Source organism: Carassius gibelio, chromosome B9 (genome assembly GCF_023724105.1).
Source record: "Carassius gibelio isolate Cgi1373 ecotype wild population from Czech Republic chromosome B9, carGib1.2-hapl.c, whole genome shotgun sequence".
Taxonomy (NCBI): Eukaryota; Metazoa; Chordata; class Actinopteri; order Cypriniformes; family Cyprinidae; genus Carassius; species Carassius gibelio.
The window spans coordinates 31,544,908-31,566,423 of NC_068404.1; the positions used below are offsets into that span (position 1 = coordinate 31,544,908).

At 39.1% G+C, this 21,516-nt stretch overlaps 1 protein-coding gene and 2 long non-coding RNA genes across 4 annotated transcripts in view; 2 read left to right on the forward strand and 1 right to left on the reverse strand.

The window, feature by feature from the left end:
• LOC127964884 (NACHT, LRR and PYD domains-containing protein 12-like) overlaps nucleotides 1-21,516 on the reverse strand; it is a 1,383,583-nt gene that overhangs the window by 894,209 nt on the left and 467,858 nt on the right. The window lies entirely within an intron of this gene.
• The window catches only part of LOC127964964 (uncharacterized), a 528,628-nt gene that overhangs the window by 53,360 nt on the left and 453,752 nt on the right, over nucleotides 1-21,516 (forward strand). The window lies entirely within an intron of this gene.
• Nucleotides 1-21,516, forward strand: part of LOC127964963 (uncharacterized) — a 78,958-nt gene that overhangs the window by 24,935 nt on the left and 32,507 nt on the right. The gene's annotated exons all lie outside the window — the stretch shown is intronic.

Here is a 21,516-nt window from a genome sequence, read left to right on the forward strand (position 1 = left end):
TTATTAACTGTTCTTCATGATAAAACACTAGAACTACTGCTACTACTGTCTAGTCTATGAACATGTTTCAGGTGTAAATATCACTATATGTTATAACTGTAGGACTGATACACTATTTCCTCTATGAACTTCATATTTGAATATTATGTAGATCTATTGTTTACATCAAATTCATGCATTATTCATCAGTGGAGTCTTGCTTATTTACATTTGTGATCATTTTGATATATCGTGCTGCCCTAGCGGGGACGTAGCAAACATTTCAGAAGTGAGGGGATAGAAAATTCAAATGTAATACTACTACTACTACTACTGCTGATAATAATATGCATGTATGCAGGGTTTCTGCAGGGCTAAGAATTTTAAAGACCTGAACACATAAAATCGAGTGTCGTAAGGCAATGTTTATAGTACCACATAATACCATAAAATTACTGTAAAAGGCATAATTTACAGTTCAGGTAGTATTGAGAGTTGAATTTTGCATAATACATTTGCTGCATGTAGGTGCCAATACAGTGATGCAATTGATTAATCTTTAAGTTATTTTATTTCCCTTAAGATATTGAACACACACAAAGAAAACAATTAAGTGGAAGCTGCCACTGCTGGCTAGTGCTTAAACACTTAATTTAACTACTGTGTCATTATGGCATAAATAGTCAAGTGAACAGCTGCATTTACATTAATTAGCCCAAATCAGTAAAAGTATCACAATGTATTTATTTCTAATACAGGAACGGCAAATAAGCTTGTTACCTTTTACACAAGAAAAATTTTCAATAAATAAATATGCAGCGAGTTTAACCCCCTCAATGGTAGACCCAAAGTTACGCCCTTGGTATAAACTCAAGATCACATTTGTAATCATGCTTGCATTTGGAGAAAAAACAGCACTTTGCATGTGATATTAACTATATGAAATTATATAAATATAAATTTTTTGCCCCCTATCGTAAATTATGTGATAATTGTCTTCTTATTGATCCACCAGTTCATATTTAAAGCTCTGTGTATTTGCAGGGTAAAAACATGGCTCATCTCTGAACAAAACAACAGTTCATTCTCTGCCAGCCCTTTGCCAGCCCAAATGTGACTATGACCACGTGATGACGCCATGACGGACGGCAGAATCACTGGAAGCACAAACTAAACAGTAGTAGACGAGAGGGATGTTTTAATCAGTTTAAAATAACACTAAACATGCTGTCGTGCCGTTATCGGTTGAGGTAGGGCTTCTGGTAGGTTCTCACAAAGTACGGTATTTGGAGAAGTTGGGAGATCGCAGGATTGGATACCGATCCTTACCTTCTTCCTCCCTCCGTTTTCATGGACCTCATTAAATCACTGAGTCTACCCTTCAGTCCATTCGATCTGTACCACTATGTGGTAAACGGGGTATCCCCATACACTGGTGCTGATCTCAAAGCTTTTAAAAGTCTGAATGTTTACCAGTTCTTTGTAGCTGGCTGGGTTACAGGTACGTGATGCTACGCTCACGGCGGGGGTGGTACCTCATAATGGCAAGGTAAGACATCAATCTAGGGTTTATTTTGTATTAACATCTATTCTTTACTTAAGTAATCCTTAATAAACATAATACAATTCCAATTAATTGTGTGTTTATCAATATTTTTATGCCTTCACTGGTCACGCTGAGCGTTATTAATAAACTAAGAAAAAGTGATTCATACGAGTCTAACGTTCAGGAATCGGGGTACGCTGGTCACGCTGTATGCTTTGATTCCCTAAAAACTGGCAGATGAATCGTTTGTTCGTGAATCGCTCCACACTGCAGAGCCAATGGCGGTGTAAGTATTAGTATGGTATTACATTAATTAAGTAAAGTAACTGGGAAATATATGAATCTTATTTGGAGGGCTGCCACTTCTTTCGTCTGATAGCAGCAACCCATCGCTACCTTCTCTCCCCATCAAATGGTATGATGGCGCTCATGTTTATTCAATGAAATCATAACTTAACCCTTTTGAAGTTTAACTATATTTTACAGACTGTGTATAATCACAGAGTAAACTGGTCATCACACACAACACGACTGAGGATCACACACTAACAGACTTTACATTCCTTCCAATCACAACAAACTCACACTGAAAGGTGCGCATTGTTGCTAGGAGACACGTGAAGAATGAAAACAATGTGTTTTAAAATCTGCTGAAAATATCAAACGTGTTTGATCTCCTCCGACTGAATAAATCATAGTCTGAAGCTGAAAAACTGTGACCATCATACACTACGTGACTCTATTAGATATGTCAGCTCAAATACACAGACTTTTTTTGTGATTGACTTTGTACCTTCAGATAAAATTATTATTATTTAAAAGTTTGTTTAAAATGAACAAGAATTGTTAATTAAACATGTTGTGAGTTTAAGGCGAGACACTGTAGGTGAATAGGGAAAAAAAAAAAACTAATTGTTATCACCTTACTTACCCAGTTGATTGATTACATTGATTATTGCAAACATTTTTGTATTACAAGTTTTCAAAAATGTTATGTTTAAATATGCAAATGAGGCATTATTTAATGAAATATGTGCTAATTTGCATAAATGTCTAGTTCAAAAATCTGAACACTAGATGAAGTCAGTTTCAAAATTTTTGTTTAATTTTTTTGACATATTAGAGTCAAATGTTTTTACAGAGGGAATTCTGGGAATTCTTTTCGAATTCAGAAAATACTTTGAACAGCCAGAAAACAATATATTTTCACAATTTTGGGGGAATAAAATGTTGTATATAATTAAGGAAAATATATATGAACAAATCCCTCTGTAAAAACCTTCAGAATATAGACAGGAATAAAAATGTCAAGTTTGGTGTGTGTAAGTGCTACTGAAGTGGAGATTTATGGGTCAGTGTTGATGAAAAAAACTCATTTTGAGAAAACGGCCTTTAAAAATATGTATTGTAATTTAAATCTATTGACACAAACAGATAAAGTGCTATAAAAGAAACACTTAACAGTGTCTTTTGGATGTTTTCCTTCCACTAGTTTGAAAAAGCACTTTATGAAAAACCAAAAAGCCCCCAAAAAAACTGTGTTTTTGCCTGCAGTGTCTCACCTTAATGGCAACTGGGGTGTACAAACATGTGCCCATTAAGCTCAGCCGGACTTTTTGCATTTAATGATGTACATCTTAATCAAAACATTTTTTTCCATTTAAAGAAACATTTCATATTTTTGTGTGAGATAAATATTTTATAACATAACATTTTACAATGAAACAAATATGAAAAATGTCTCAGTGTAGATTTTGGTGACTTTAATAGGTGCGTTTACCCGAATATTTATATAAAAACTGTACCTGAGATCCGTCTTTGTATCTTCACTCTTAAACTTTACTGGATGACCCATAGACCGATCACTCCTCACAGACACACAGCTGGACTCTGCTTCTGATCTCTTCTGATCAACCGAACTATAACAGAGAGACATTAAAGTGAATCATTTGAATTATCATATTTAACAAAGTACAAACTCATATATTATTTAAACAATCACTTCAGGATCATTTCATTTACACTATTTTTTATTACAAAAGACGTTAAATAGAACTGTGTGCTTTCACAAATGCATCTCTCCGTGTAACACTATATATTATTAAAATATCAGATAAAGAAATATCTTTTAGCAATGTACATGAAACATTTATTATATATTGTAGAAAATATACATTTTGATAATATAAAATGACATGCTATAACAATATTTATGTAAAACTGTACCTGAGATTAGTCTTTGTATCTCCACGCTTAAACTTTTTTACTGGAGGATCCATAGACGCATCACTCCTCACAGACACACAGCTGGACTCTGCTAATGATCTCTTCTGATGAAATAATCTGTAACACAACCGATTTAATTATTTATGATCATAATCATTTTCTTCTAAAGTCTTTTATGTTTCTAATGGGAAGTCGTGGCCTAATGGTTAGAGAGTTGGACTCCCTTCGAGTCCCAGGCCAGCAGGAATTGTGGGTGTGGGGGGAGTGCATGTCTCTCCACCTTCAATACCACGACTGAGGTGCCCTTGAGCAAGGCATCGAACCCCCAACTGCTCCCCGGGCGCCGCAGCATAAATGGCTGCCCACTGCTCCGGGTGTGTGTTCACAGTGTGTGTGTGTGTGTTCACTGCTCTGTGTGTGTGCACTTTGGATGGGTTAAATGCAGAGCATGAATTCTGAGTATGGGTCACCATACTTGGCTGAATGTCACATCACTTTGATTTAAAAACACTGTATGAGGCAGATTCCAGATGTTCAGGGCCCCTAGGTAAGACCCCAAGTATGGTGAACTGACACACAGACACGCACGCATAGAGAGAGACCAGGGCTCGACATTAAGCTTTTGACACTTTGGACAAGTAATCCATCATTCACTAGTCAGAGTAAAAAAGTTACTTGTCCGGGGGGAAAAAAAAGTTTTTTTTTTTTTTTTTTCTGAAGCAATAGTCTCATCAGTGCTCTATCAGGTATTACTTTAATCAGCATATTTTTCATATTTGCTTAAATTGACTGCTGTTACACTTTTTAAACTTTTTTTTTAAACTCTTAATGAGTGAATCATTGATTCAACCGATTCGTTCAAACGGCTGATTCGTTCGATAAATGAAGTAAGTAACCATTTTTATAAATGACTCACTGAATCATTGACTCGTTCGAAAATGAATAATTTAGTAACGAAACACTGTTGTGTGTTGCTCTGAGATGTGCGACTGTTCTGTTGTGGCTTTGCTTAGAGCTATTTTTGTTAGCGAAATGGAGCAGAAACGATCCATAATGTGTCTAAAATGGAAGTCAGTTAATATTACTTGTTTATTTAACTAAAGCTGTATAAAATATCACATTTGCAATCGAGCTGAATGTCAGGAAAACATCACTCCTGGTCGTGTGATGTTGCATATATTATAATATAGAATAAATATGTTTGTTCATGTTTATTTCTTTGTGTGTTCTTATAGTGTTTATTTCTCGTGAGTCAGACAGACTACACGAGCCTCAACTGACGAGACCTCGATACTGTCAATACATTATTCGTTAATAAACACATTTTACACTGAAATAAAATGTTATAAAATCAGAAACATTCTCGCCAAAGTTTTGGTGCTGACCTAGTTATTGTTTGCTATTAAAATTTTGATCAAGTTCCTTGTCCAGTCGGGCAAGTACAATTCTCTTTCACTTGTACCTTCAAAAAAAAAAAATCCAATTGTCCCGGACATGACGAGCCCTGGAGACACACACACGTTTGTTTTTGTGAAAGGTGTGTTCATCCCATAGGTGTAATGGTTTTTATACTGTACAAACTGTCTATTTTACCCTCACAGGAAACTTTGTGCATTTTTAATTTCTCAAAAAACTCATTCTGTATGATTTATAAGCGTTTTGAAAAATGGGGACATGTATGTCCTCATAAGTCACCCTCTCCTTGTAATACCTGTGTCATACCCATGTCATTATACAGAGTTGTGTCCTGATATGACACATAAACAAGAGCACACACACACAAACACACACACACACACACACACAAACACACACAAACACACACACACTACACACACACGCACAGAGAGAGAGAGACAGCCAATCCTACAGTGTTTCCTCTACATTCCCAGTGTCCCCTCAGGATTTTGTGAGACTCTGGGGGTTATAATTGGTTCCTTTTTCCATTTTGGGCCATTTCCTACTGATTATAAATTCACATGGAGCCACAAAACCTATTTGATCCCGAAAATGAAGATAAAATGGCATATAGCTAAAGTTTAATATTCAGTTATGTTACAGGACAGGGCAATCATTTCAGAAGTGAAGGGGGACAGAAAGTGGCTAAGAATTAAATTATCCTACTGGACAATAACCAATAATTTGTATTCTATAATTCTATAAAGTTACTACAAACACTTTTTCTATTTTTATCACAGGATAGAGCAGAAAATATATTTATAGCTTCTAAACTGTAATAAAAAATGCTGTCAATTAGCACTGTATCATTCATATATTTTATTACCTGTAGATGACTTGAAAAACACACATAAACCATATATACATTTTTCAAAATTTCATTTTTGTAAAAATGTTTCAAAGTAAAACATTAAACTAACAACGTGATTTGGGGAAGTCGTGGCCTAGTGGTTAGAGAGTTTGACTCCTAACCCTAGAGTTGTGGGTTCGAATCTCGGGCCGGCAATACCACGACTGAGGTGCCCTTGAGCAAGGCACCAAACCCCAACTGCTCCCGGGCACCGCAGCATAAATGATGCCCACTGCTCCATTAATGATACCCACTGCTGTGTGTGTGTGTTCACTTTGGATGGGTTAAATGCAGAGCACGAATTCTGAGTATGGGTCACCATACTTGGTTGAATTTCACGTCTCGTCTCTATATTATCACAATATTGTTTGTCTCCAGACACGAAAACTCCCATCAATGAAGGTTATTTAAAACAGTGTTTTTTCAAAGTACCTGCATCCTGGAGAAAACTCTTGATCTGTGGATGTTTGTGTGTCCTCCATGATGAAACAGAATCTGATCTCCAGCACTGACTCTGAATAGAAATGACAAACAAAAGCCGCGTTTCCACCGCAGGAACTTTACCCAGGAACTAGGGACTTGGTCCGGTACTTGGTGTGTTTCCACCGCAGGAACCAGGAACTAAATAAAAGTTCCGGGTAAAAAAATGCCCCCCAGAAAGTCCCTGCTGGCGAGGTGGTACTTTTTTAAAGTTCAGGAACTTTCGGGGGCGGGACTTTGGCGCTAAACATCCTGATTGGTTGAGTTCACGCAGCATTGGTTGAGTTCAACCACCATTTATTCGGATCAACATTTTCAAAATATTACTGTTATTGTGTCATGAAATGTAATTTTAAAAGTATTTCAGGCGAGAATGTAGTTGTTTAAAACTCAAATCTGTTGTTTATTTATAAAGACAGCGCCTATTTAAAAATGTGTTTCGCCGATCTCTGAGACGGTGAGCTCCACACGATCAGGGAGAGCTCAGTGATCATCTATCCGCCCAGAGGCAGCCTCACCTTGGATAGACCTTCTGATATGTGCCGCTGGCTCTGATGTGTCTTTAGTGGTTAAACATAACATATAATTCAGCTGCGGGGTAAATCTAACAGGTTTTCTTTGGTCTGTATTCAATTTATCTATATGTTAAAATGAAAATAAAAAAGGCAAGTCTATATAATATTTCGTTTCATTGTAATGGCTGTATATAACGTTACACATATCCCTGAACTAAGTACATTTCTGCAGCTGTTATTATGTTTAAATGAAAACGAAAGGAGGCAGTGGTATTTTATATCCTATTTCGTTTTATTGTAAATGTACTGAGGGGAAAATTGCAGTAGCCAAAGCGATCTGAGTTCACGCAGCATTGGTTGAGTTCAACCACCATTTATTTGGATCATTTTCAAATATTACTGTTATTGTGTCATGAAATGTAATTTTAAAAGTATTTCAGGCGAGAATGTAGTTGTTTAAAACGCAAATCTATGGTTTATTTATAAAGACCGTGCCTATTTAAAAAATGTGTTTCGCCGATCTCTGCGATGGTGAGCTCCACTCGATCAGCGAGAGCTCAGTCCTCATGTATCCGCCGAGATGCAGCCTCAAATCGGCTAGACCTTCTGATATGTGCCGCTGGCTCTGATGTGTCTTTAGTGGTTAAACATAACATATAATTCAGCTGCGGGGTAAATCTAACAGGTTTTCTTTGGTCTGTATTCAATTTATCTATATGTTAAAATGAAAATAAAAAAGGCAAATTTATATAATATTTCGTTTCATTGTAATGGCTGCATATACACATATCCCTGAACTAAGTACATTTCTGCAGCTGTTATTATGCTTAAATGAAAACCAAAGGAGGCAGTGGTATTTTATATCCCATTTCGTTTTATTGTAAATAGGAAAATTGCAGTAGCCAAGACGAGCTGACTGAAGTTATCAAGTACGCTGCTGTTTATAGATTTACCGGACTTGCGTCGTCGCGGACATCACACTCCCGAGTCGAATGCACAAAGTCTGAACTAACTACCGAGGATGCACGTCCAAAATCAGCGTACTTAAAAAAAAAAAAAACAAATCAGCAGTACTTTGTATTGAGAAACGCGCGCAGACCTACGTCACCAGTCTATTTGCCTAATCTTCCCGGTACTTTACACCGCGGTGGAAACGCAGAAAGCAACAGGTCTGGGGGGAAAAAAGTTCCTGGGAAAAAAAGTTCCTGGTAAAAATGTTCCGGGTAATTTCGGTGGAAACGCGGCAAAACTCAATAATTCAGCTGAACGGATCCTGAGAGAAACAGATCATGAGATACACATGTTCAGATACACAATGTTAGTCGTGTGTTAACAAATGATCAAATAAACCACACACAACACCGAACACCAATCAAACCACCTTCATCTGCTAAAACAAGAAAATATTAAACATATAAAACTAAACGTCGTTCAGAGTAAATCTGAAAGCAGAAGTCACTGTAAAGCACTCAGCACTCACCTTATTCCGTATAGAATTGATTCTGGCTGTTTAAATGGAGAAACATTAACTCGGAACATTTACTTTCACTTTTATTCGAGACACGGAAAACAAAGATGGCGCCGAGACTTCGACTTCTTCTTCTTCTTCTTCTTCTTCTTCTTCTTGTATGATTTAATGGAGTTGACAAGCCAACTTATGGTGTATTACCGCCACCAACTGGACTGGAGTATGAAGCATTAACGGGAAGGAAGTAAAAATAAATAAATAAATTAAAATTAAAAATTAAATTAAACATAAATAATTAAATATAAATACATACATAACTAAATAATAATAATTACATAAATAAACCAACCGGTAGTATTAAAATAGAATTTATATTCTGCTTTCCAATCTGCCTTTTTATCTTCAGATACCTAACAAATTCTCTCATAGTACTTGTCTGCCCTCATGCACAACTTAACAGATTTGACATAGTAAAATTAATTATTCCCATGTTTCTCAGTTTCTTAAATAACTCTTCTCTTTCTTTGGAATATAATGCACAATGTAGAAGTAAATGCTCAATATGCTCTGCTTTACTGCATGTTGTACATAATCCTGACTGATGTTTCCCTATTGTGAATAATGAATGATTTAAACCATAATGTCCAATTCGAAGTCGAGTAATTATTATGTCTTCTTTTCTATTGTTAAAACATATTCTCCCTTTGCCAACTTGTTTTTGAATATTTTATAGGTGTCTGCCCTTTAAATCATTGTCCCACATTTCCTGCCACTTTTTATTCATGTGTTCTTTAATTCTTCCTTTTATTTCTGCTTTTTTCGGTGGAATTTGTACCTCAACGTTCATAAATTTCAATGCTTGTTTGGCCAGTTTATCAATGATCACATTCCCTAGTACTCCTACATGTGCAGGTACCCATAGGAACCTCAGGTCTATACCCATTTCCTGAATCCTAAGAAGATATATAAGTACTTCATAGATTAAATCCTTCGTTGATGTTGATTGTTCACTTATTAAACTATTCAAAGCTGACAAGGAATCAGTACAGATGACTACCCTAGTAGGCTTAACTTCCTCCACCCATTGAATAGCTAATAAAATTGCTATTGGCTCTGTTGTAAAGACTGATACAAAATTAGTTATCCTTTTCTGAATTTTGTCTTGTAATCTTTGGATATATACAGCTGCAGATGAATTTCCTGATATAGGATCTTTAGAGCCATCTGTGAAGAAATGGAGCATTGAAGAGTAATTTTGATCTAGATATTGTTGAACAACAAACTCCTTAGATATTGTTTTCTCATTCTTAACCATATATTGAAGATGAAAATCTACTTGAGGCATAGGAAGCATCCAAGGAGGAATATTCGGCATTACAACAGAGTGACTAACTGAGATTTCTGTAATACCTAAAATCTTTGCATCTCTAGTTGCTGTCCAACCAAAACTTTTGATTTCATTTTTCCCATATTCCCAGCAATCCTTTAATATGTCCTTTACAGGATGTAATTCTGAATGCCCTTTTACATTTATCCAATAATTCATAGTTAATTTAAATTTTCGTAAACTTCTAGGCATTTCTCCCACCTCCACTTGTATGGCTGATACTGGAGAAGATCTGAAAGCTCCACTACATATTCTTAAAGATTGTGCCTGAACAATTTCTCCTTTTTTAATCAAGGATTTAGAAGCAGATCCATACATTATACATCTGTAATCAATTGCTGACCTAATCAGTGCACTATATATTCTTAATAAAGATTTCCTACTAGCTCCCCATTCCATTCCTGTTACACATCTAAGTATATTATTACTTTTTTTTTGCACTTATCAATCAACTTCTGAATATGTATCTTATAGGTCAACCTGGAATCCATCCATATTCCTAGATTTCTTATTGTGGCGAGTGGGGCGGGGCCGAGAGACATGGGACCGAGGAGTGAGGCCAGGTGATTGGAGATGAGCTACACCTGCGACCCACCACCGGTTTCGAGTCCCACGTAGGAGATGGAAGGATATAAAACTGAAGCGACGACCGTGAAGGACGAGAGAGGACCAGGCCTGGGCCGTATTTTATGGTTTGCTTTTTATTTATGCGCATCAGTCGTCCGTGAGGGGCTGGTGCGCACTTTTATGTTTGTTTTGAATTATTAAAATTATGTTTGATTGTGCGCCGGTTCCCGCCTCCTTCTTGCCAATGATTAGGAAGTTGAATTCGTTACACTTATATCTTTAACTTGTTCAAGTACTTGTCCATATAACTTCACTTTTATTTCTGGAATATGATTCCGCAAAACAAACTAGCTGAGTTTTGGTCACCGAAAGTCGAAAACTCCATTTGTTCGCACATTTCTCCACTTCATTAACCGCTGATTGTATGACTTTTGTCACATGAGATACATTACGACCCCTTTTCCATATCTCTCCATCGTCAGCATACAGAGATCTTCCTATATCTATTTTGACATTTTTGAACACATCATTTATCATGATATTAACCCTTGTGTTATGTTGCGGGTCAATTTGACCCGTTTAGATTTTCTAGTTGTTGCAAATACTCGTTAACCTATGTTTTTTTTCTTGATATTTTGTGACTTTTTTCTCATTTATCATCATGAACATGCATGCAAAGTTTCAACATGCTGGTGTTTTTTGACATATACAAACAAAATTGACCCGCATATTTTAACGCTCTAAGGAAACTGTTCTGACCCACAATAATAAAATTTCTTGGTTATATTTTGTTATTTTATTTTTTTTACTACTTTATGAAGCTAAAAAAGGAGGATTTCCACACTTATTTCAATACAGAAAAATATTTTGTCAGCCACAGATGGTAAAAATGACCTATTATTTATTTTTTCAAGCTACCTGGAATAATATTAAACCTTTTCTCTTTTCTTGATATTTTATGACTTTTTCTGATTTATCATCATAGACATGCATGCAAAGTTTCAACATGTTGGTGTTTTTTGACATAAACAAGCAAAATGACTATTAAGTTTGTGATGTTCGCGGTTCAATTTGACTCTCATAGGCAGCTATTCATAAGAAACTGTACAGACACAAAATAAAAACATTTATTTCATGTATGTTAGGGCATCAACTCCAGTTCTAAAGTGTACGTCTATCTAAAAGTGCTCTAACCCTAACCAAACACACTTCAAAAAGCTAAACCATGGTGTTAAAAAAAATGGCAAATTACAAATGACAAACCTGAGCTACCCAGAGAGATTCTGAACATGGAGGGCAGAAACATGCATCTGGAGTCAGACCCACAGAAAATAAAGGAGTGAACACAGATGATAGGAAAAAACGGAAGAGATGTGCCCATCCAAGCACGACAGTTAAAACCAGCACCATGTGTGTGAAGTGCAAGAAATTCATATGCCAAAAGCACACACTTGCTGTGTGCTCATCATGTCTAAAGTAACTTCTAGACTTTATGAAATGAGTTTACAAAACAACCAACTTAAGAAAAGTAAATATTTTCATTATACAGCTACTAAAAAAATGATATGCAAATTAAGTCAGCATACAGTTTATTGTCAAATTTTGTCAAAACAAAACAGTTTTAAAAAATGGTTTAAAAACATTTTCATTCAATCATATCTTCAGATATATTTTGGGGGGAATATTTGACAAATGTTGATAATAAACGTTTACAGTTTGTACATTAATCTTTATTGTTTTTCATAGTGTGATTTTTGAGGAATTGTATTGAATCCAATTAGGGTCGATTTGACCCGCTCCATAAAGGGTGTACACAGAAATCGAACAGTGAACAAGGGTTAAACAATACTGGACTGCACACACTCCCTTGTGGAGTATCATTATCTATTTATATATCCTGGAATATGAAGCCCCAACCCTTACCTGAACAGTTCTATTAGGTAAAAAATCTTTAGCATTTTTTAGCATCTCTAATTACCCTCCTCATATTCGCAAATATAAACGTCTTCCCAACCTTTTTAAAAGCCTTATTTCTGGCTTGTATTGCTTTTTTACATAATTCAGTCCACCATGGTACTGATTTCTTTCTTCTTGCCCCTTTACTCTTCCCAATAACCTCTTCAGCTGTACTGTACAATACTTCACACAATTTCTTATTATATTCTTCCACATCATCCATTTCCTCATTTATGTTCAACTCTTGAAACTTAATATATTTAAATGCTTCCCAATTTGCGGATTTAAATTTCCATCTACCCATCCTCTAAATCTTCACAAACATCTACACCTATTTTACAACAAATCACATAGTGATCACTGCCAATGGTAGAGTCCTCCCAAACATCCCACGTGCATACCCCTGCTAGACTTTCTGACACCAATGTTAGATCAATATAAGAACAGCTTCCCCGAGTCAAGTCAATTCTAGTAGCTCTACCATCATTCATACACACCATACCTTTCAAATCCATAATTTCTTCTATTATTTTAACATTATGATCAGTGTTATCACTTCCCCAAAGAGTACTGTGCGCATTAAAATCCCCATATCACCATATCACTTTTTGATTACCTATTCCCAAGATACTTTCTAACACTTCTATACTAAGTCTATTGCAAGGATTATAATAATTAGTCACCTTGATACTCTGTCCTCTGAAAAACACCTCTACTATGATTGATTCATATTCATCACTCACTTCTATAACCCTATGTGAAATTTCATTTCTAAGAAATATTGCCACCCCTCCACCATTACATGTCAGTCTATCTCTTCGAATAGATATATAACCTTGTATTACAAAATCTAAATGTGATTTCGACCATGTCTCTTGAATGCATATTACATGAGGTTTGAATTCTTTAACATCTATCACCTTTTTAAATTCTTGCCCATTAGAGATTAGAGATTAAGCTCCTTGCATTCCACTGTAGAACTGATATTACCATTAGGAGCCTCCATGTGATGCCTGTGTATCTGCTATCTGACCCTTAAGTTTTCCATTGACTTGTTCCAGAGTAACTCCCTCAATCTTAAGATGTTTTTCAGCTGCCTTGATTATCATTTTTATCCTCTCAGTTCTGCTTTCAGTTTGTGCAGCACAGTTTATTACCTCAGCTCGAAAAGTCATGAACTCAACTTTTCCAATTTTTAGAAAGTCTTCAATTAATGTTTGTTGAGATGAAGGCCTACTTTTCTTGTTCATTGGAACTGATGTACCATTTCCTTGCCCAACTTCTGTCTGTTTAACCTTTTTAACAGCCTCGGTATATGATATTCCCTCCTGCATCCTGACGTTCTGAATTTTTACAGCGTTCCTATGTACTTCACATCCCCCGAAGCCAGCACTGTGCTCGCCTCCACAGTTACAACACTTTAAATGTGCCCCTTGCTCACACTTTCCATATTCACGGTTCCCACTACATCTAGCACATCGCTGTTTTCCCTTACATACTGCTGCAACATGCCCATACTTTTGACATTTGAAACATCTGATTGGAGTAAGTAAGTAATTAGTAAGTAATTTTAATTTATAAAGCACATTTACACACAGCGCAAAACTGACCAAGGTGCTGTACAATGAATAGCTAAAAAAACTATAAAAATATAAACACAGATTCAATAGCATAATTATATAAAACATTAATAAAAATAAGCCTTCAATATCAGGTCACACAACACAGAAATACAGAAAACAAACAGAGGTACCAGGTTAGGGAACAAGGAAAGCCATGGAATAAAAATGACTTTTTAACCTGGATTTGAATGCAGCAATGGAGGGGGCAGATCTAATATCCTGGGGGAGCTGGTTCCACAAACGTGGGGCAGCAACTGCAAAGGCTCTGTCACCTCTCTGTTTAAGCCGTGAGCGCGGCACAAGCAGGAGCCCTTTGTTTGAGGATCTCAGTGACCTTTGAACTGAGTATGGTTGTACAACGGCTGGTGATATAGGTTGGGGCGAGCCCATTAAGTGCCTTAAAATCAAACAATAAAACTTTCAAATGAATCCTAAAAGGAACTGGGAGCCAATGCAAAGATGCCAAAACAGGGGTGATGTGCTCGCGCCTCCTAGTGCCAGTTAAAAGACGCGCTGCTGCGTTTTGTACTAACTGCAGACGTCTAAGTGATGATTGTGGGAGGCCCAAGTAGAGGAAAAATTGCAATAATCCAGCCGAGATGTAATAAAGGCATGGATAACTGTCTCAAGATCATTAAGAGATAAGAATGACTTCAGGCGGGAAATCATTCTGAGCTGGTAGAAACTATTTTTATCAACAGAACTAATCTGTTTGTCAAGGCAGAGTTCTGAGTCAAGAATGACACCCAAATTTCTAGCATAGGGTTTGATAAATGGACCGAAGTTACCTAAATGTTGTACCACAGTGCATCTTGCCTTGGGAGAACCAAAAACAATCACTTCTGTCTTGTCACTGTTTAACTGGAGAAAGTTATTAACCATCCAAGTTTTAATGTCTTCGAGACAGGTCAGAAGAGATTGTATGGAATCACTAGATTTTAGAGGCAAGTACAACTGTGAATCATCTGCATAGAGATGAAAAGAGATGTTATGCTTCCTTATGATGTCACCCAGTGGGAGCATATACAGGCTAAAAAGCATAGGACCCAAGATGGACCCCTGAGGGACCCCATATAAAACAGAAGCAGAAGATGAGGAGAACTTGCCAATAGATACTGATAAAGTCCTATCATTGAGATAGGAACGGAACCAAAGTAATGCAGTTTCCCTAATGCACACCTGCTGATCAAGGCGAATAAGGAGGATGTTGTGATCGATAGTGTCGATGGCGGCACTAAGATCCAATAATATCAGGATGGCATTATCACCTGAATCTAGTTTAAGTAGAAGATCATTGGTTACTTTGAGCAGAGCAGTTTCAGTACTATGAAATGATCTAAAACCTGACTGAAAAGGTTCTAGTATATTGTGAGTGGTCAAAAAGGGGAGCAGCTGTGACAGAACAGCTTTTTCCAAAACTTTAGAGATAAAAGGAAGCTTAGAAATGGGACGGTAGTTATTTAGGAGTTTAACATCGAGATCATGTTTTTTGAGCAGGGGCTGGACAACCGCATGCTTAAAATATGTAGGGACAGTACCGGATGCAAGATATAGATTTAAGATGACCAGAATGGAGGGACCGACTACATCAAAAACATCCTTTATAATAGAAGAGGGGATAGAATCAAAAGATGAAGTAGTAGGTTTCATTTGTGATACTAAATTCCTCAATTCAATGAGAGAGATGGGCTGAAATTGGTTAAAAGTAGCCAGTACCCCTGAGCAACCAGGTGGAGTAGCAGATGAGGTGGGAGTAAACACTGATCTAAAGATCTCAATTTTATTAGTAAAAAACTTAAGAAATTCCTCACAGGTATCAGTAGATACATCACCAACTGGGGAATTTGAGGGGTTGAGGAGTTTATTGTACTAAATAAAATTTTAGGTCTGTTTGAGTGTTTACTGATCAAATCAGAGAGGTGCTTTGCTCTGGCTATTTTTTGCTGCTGCCTGAAAAGAAGCTAATGCAGATTTAAAACATTTCCACTCAAAAAACTATCAGAAAACTGAGTTGCAGTAAGAGAATGTATCTGGTGACAGTAATGATCCTGAACTCTGACAGTTTGCTGGGAACTGAAAAGGGTGATGTCAAATGTAATAGGCTTATGATCAGAGAAAGTGGCCTCCTCAATCACAATATTATCGACATTAAAACCATGTGATAAAATTAAATCAAGTGTGTGTCCCAGTTTATGAGTAGCTTTATCTATATGTTGCGTAAGGCCAAAGGCATCTATTACACCAGAGAATTCGCTAACCATAGGTCTATCCGGACAACAAACATGAATATTAAAGTCACCAAGTATAAGGAGACGATCATACAGTGACAAAAAATGAGAAAGAAAGTCAGAGAATTCAGTCATAAAGTCTTTGTCAGGCTTAGGGGGCCTATAGATCAGTACACAAACCAATGGTGACACAACTGATTCTACAACTACTCATTGCAGTTCGAAAGTGGAAAAAGTCCCTGCAAACAGTGTCCGTAATTTAAAATTGTTCCTAAAAACAAGAGCCACACCGCCTCCTCTTCCAACGCACCTTGGCGTGCTAAAAAATGAACAATTAGTTGGGCAAAGTTCACTAAAAACAGACGACTGGCCAACTCCAGCGCTAATCCATGTCTCGGTTAAAAACAGAAAATCCAGATTGTGATGGGAAAAAAGTCATTCAAAATAAAAATCTTGTTAGACACTGACCTGCTATTGACCAGGGCCACTTTTGCATTTAAAAAGGCCGCAGACTGGGGGCAGCGAGAGTATTCCAAAGAGCGAATGTTCAGCGAGTTCACCCCACCGTTGCGGACAAGCAATTTAGGTTTAGCAGAGCTAACGGATATCAGGGGTCGATGATGCAGTGTAATGTGTACGTGACAAAAGTACCTCAAATCCCACAAACGTCGAGCCAGGTAGAGATCCTTCCGTCCTAGGATGGCTTCAGAGAGCTGGCAAAGACCTGATTGTACAGGAGAACCACTCGCTCCTCTCCTGATCTTCACCCGGATGCCTCCACGTTTGCCTCAGCGCCTCCGACACTTCCTCCGGTTAGGGATACAGCAAGGTAGCCGAATGACGCACTCAGCGATGGGGTAAATAAGCGAAGGGTGACATCCGTCGTAAAGAACAGGGGTCACCAGTGCGTTTCTGAGATCCAGCAAAGTATTCCGATCATATGACCTTCTAGCAACAACAGGACAGTACTGACATACTGTAAGTGACAACACAAACAAACATAGAAGTTGACGGAGCTGACAGGAGGAGGTACATATGCTCTTACCGCATAGCTAACATATCCAACATATACTCTCTCTGGCATTGTTCCTTCATCAAACTGAAGCATTACAGAAAGACTATCTACTCTCTCTTTATTACGAACACATTTAAAAAATTTTCACTTCAATCACTTTAGCCCCCTTTATATTGTTCTTTATTGATTCAGAAGATACATCAGTAGGAATTCCATAGATTACTCCCCTTAACCAATCTCTCTTATTTGGTACTGTGCAACTCACCGATTGGCCTAACAGTGGTTTTATACCCTGTGTCACTTTCTGTTGTTTTTCATTTTTACAGAAAATTAGAATATTCCCATTTCTCAAAGTCTTGGCACTCTCTACATCTCCTACTGCTTTCTTTATTGCTTGGGTTAATTTTACTGGATTAATCGCAAAATCATCTGCAAACTTCATCATTGAAATCCTCCTGGCATGTCCTTACCGGCATACGGTCTTTTTCACTGTCAGTTCCCGATTCTTTTCTACAGGTTTTCTTTCTTTTACGATCAACAATTTTATTCCAATCATTTGCTCCTGAACTCCTACCGCTACACTCTTCCTCCATCTCCAGATCACTTCCGGTACTACCGTCACTTCCTTCCATCAATGCTCCAGTCACAATCCAGGCGCTCAATCAACCGCCCTCCCTCAACCACCATGGCGCCGAGACTCAACGCAGCTGTAAATTTTAAGGGAGCATCTTTAAACTCCACACAAAGCGAGAAAACGCTTGTGATGTCAAAACATTCTTCAAACAACGTACACGTTTTAGTGAAACAAAATATATATTTTTTTAAATCAAACATTTGTAAAAAAAAAAATAAAAAAAATAAATAAAAAGTAGCAGAGTATAAATCAAGAGTCAACCTCACACGTCTCTCTCTTAAAACCAACACGGAAGTGACTTAAACTATAAAGACTTAAAAGATAAGGCAGTGTAAACTGTATTATTTATATAATAAAGATAATAGAGAGGGTGGCAAGTGGTCATGAAAAACTAAATTATGAGCATTTTGGCGGCAAGGATCCCTTACTAATATTATAAGTTGGCATCAGTGGGAAAAATTTTATTATAAATATAACAAATTGTAATCAAAAGTATATGGCCCCATTAAAGGGATATTTTGTCATCATTTAGGCTACATCCACATGAAACCAGAGCTTTCCCTATCCGATCTTTTTTTTTCCTCGTCTCAAGAAAAAATCTGTGTCCACTGTGTCCACACCAAACCACAAAACCAACTGAAAAGAATGAAGTATACATGCCAGACCAGCATGTGGCACTGTAAATCTGCCACAGAGATGCTCTAAAAACGGAGAAGAAGACATGGACTATGCTCATAAACCTTATGCGTGGAATACAAACAAACATGGAACAATATATTTATTAATCAGTGTTAATGTTAGTTAATAAAAAGACAATCGTTCATTGTTTGTTCATGTTTTTGTTGCTGTTATGTGACGCAGCGTTGTCTGACTAGGGGCGAGGCGTGGGTGTCATGATCCTGGTTCCCTTTCCCCTTTTCCCCTCCCCTCTCTGATGCTTTTTCTTCTCTTCTCTTACTTTGCACTAATCTTTCTTCTCTCGTTAATCTCCTTCAGCTGCTCCTCATTGCGCTACTCTTTGCGCTTGGCTTCCCGTACCTGTTTCCTCTTCTCCTCTGATTAACACTCCTACTTCTTTCCCTTTCCTCCCTACCTGCCTTGCCAGATTATTCCCCTAAATACGCTTAACTGGTATTTCTTATCCCCTGTCGTTTTGTCCCAGTCTTAGTCCTGTTTGTTCGGGGTGCTGTGAATGTGAGCCTGGAAGTTTAGCCGCTGCTCGTCTCCTGACCTACTGATCTCTCCCTCTCTACTGTGAGGTTGCGGAGCTGTCCACCGTACTCAATCCGCCGGGGCGGCCGGTGGCTTTTGCTTTCTCCTTTTGAACAAGGACGAGTTTTGGTTCCAGTTTTTCCCTTTGGGCTTTTTTCTGTTTGCATTCCCTATTATTCTCAAGCTCCTGTGTTTGATCATTAAAGACAATATTTGCTCCGCGAATTGCTCTCTCTGGTCCTCTTTCCACACGACAGAATAATCTGGCCAACTATGGACCCAGCAAGAGAGCATCCGATCCAGACGGCCGTCGAGATCCAGGGATTTATGCTGGGTAAACACGAGGAGGAATTATCGGCCGCCAGACAGGCCGTGGAGACGCTGGCGGCTCAGGTGACGGATCTGGCTAAACAACTCCACCAGTGTAGTCTCAATCCGCCAGCCCTGTCCGGATCCGTTCACTCCACGGAGCCTCGCATTAACAACCCGCCGTGCTATTCCGGTGAGCCCACCCAGTGCCGTTCATTTTTAATCCAATGCGAGGTTGTGTTTTCCCTCCAGCCGTCAACCTATTCTGGGGACAGGGCCAGGATCGCCTACGTTATCTCTCTCCTCTCCGGACGGGCTCGCCAGTGGGGAACGGCAGTCTGGGAGTCAAGGGCTGTGTGTGTCGAGCGTTTTTCCCTCTTCAAGGAGGAGATGATCCGTGTCTTCGACCGGTCTGTCTACGGGGAGGAGGCCTCCCGCCTCTTGTCTTCTCTGCGCCAGGGTAAGCGCTCAGTTACAGACTTTTCTATCGAGTTCCGCACTCTGGCAACCTCCTGTGGCTGGAATGAACCGGCGCTGCTCGCTCGTTTTCTGGAGGGGCTCCACGGGGGTATAAGGGATGAGATATTGTCCAGGGAGGTCCCTACTCGCCTGGATGCACTGATCGACTTGGCCTTATGCATCGAGAAGCGTTTTGACCAGCGCCGCCGCGCTCGGAGTCTGGAGTCCGCCCTACTGGCTCCTCCGCCCGCCGATCCCCTGGCACTTCCCTCCTCTGAACCTGAGGCCATGCAACTGGGCGGCATCCGCATTTCCGCTGCAGAGCGAGAACGAAGAGTGGTCAATCGACTCTGCATGTATTGCGCTTCACCTGCGCATTTTGTCGCCGTGTGCCCGTTAAAAGACAGAGCTCGTCAGTGAGGGGAGGGCTTCTGGCGAGCGCAACCACTCTAGTCTCTCCTCCTAACTCCTGCACCACCTTCTCGATCCATCTTCGCTGGCCTGGCTCCTCTGCCTCCTGCAGGGCTCTGATTGACTCCGGGGCCGAGGGCAATTTTGTGGATGAGTCATGGGCTCGTGCGCAAGGTATTCCCCTGATGGAGTTAGATGCACCCTCTCCCCTATTTGCTCTAGATGGAAGCTCTCTCCCGAGGGTTAACCATGAGACTCCACCCTTAACACTCACTATCTCCGGTAACCACCGTGAGACCATATCCTTTTTAACTTTTCATTCTCCTTATTTCCCAGTAGTTTTAGGGCATCCCTGGCTAGTACTTCATAATCCCCAGATTAACTGGATAAGGGGTACCATCCTCTCTTGGAATGTGTCTTGTCATGTCAACTGTTTAACCTCTGCTATTCCTCCTGTGTCCTCTGTCTCTGTGTTTCAGGAAGATCCAGGGGATTTGTCTGGGGTGCCGGAGGAGTATCACGATCTGCGGATGGTTTTCAGTCGTTCGCGGGCCGCTTCTCTCCCCCCTCACCGTCCCTATGACTGTAGCATCGACCTTCTCCCGGGCACTACGCCACCTCGTGGTAGACTGTATTCCCTGTCGAGGCTGGAACGCGAAGCTCTTGAAAAATATCTATCGGAGTCCCTGGACGCAGGTACCATAGTTCCCTCATCCTCTCCCGCGGGCGCCGGGTTCTTCTTCGATAAGAAGAAGGATGGTTCCTTGCGCCCCTGTATAGACTATCGGGGCCTTAACGAGATAACTATTAAGAACCGTTATCCATTACCCCTCATGTCATCGGCCTTTGAGGTCTTGCAGGGCGCCAAATTCTTCATGAAGTTGGACCTTCGCAACGCCTATCACTTAATTCGCATAAAGGAGGGGGATGAATGGAAGACCGCGTTTAACACGCCCCTTGGGCACTTTGAGTATCGCATTCTCCCGTTCGGCCTTGTAAATGCCCCCGCGGTCTTTCAGGCGTTGGTAAATGATGTTCTTAGAGACATGCTAAATATATTTGTTTTCGTCTATCTAGATGACATTCTTATCTTCTCGCCCTCCCTCCAGGTGCACGTCCAGCAGGTTCGCCGCGTTCTTCAAAGGCTTCTCGAGAATAGGCTGTTCGTCAAGGCGGAGAAATGCTGCTTTCACG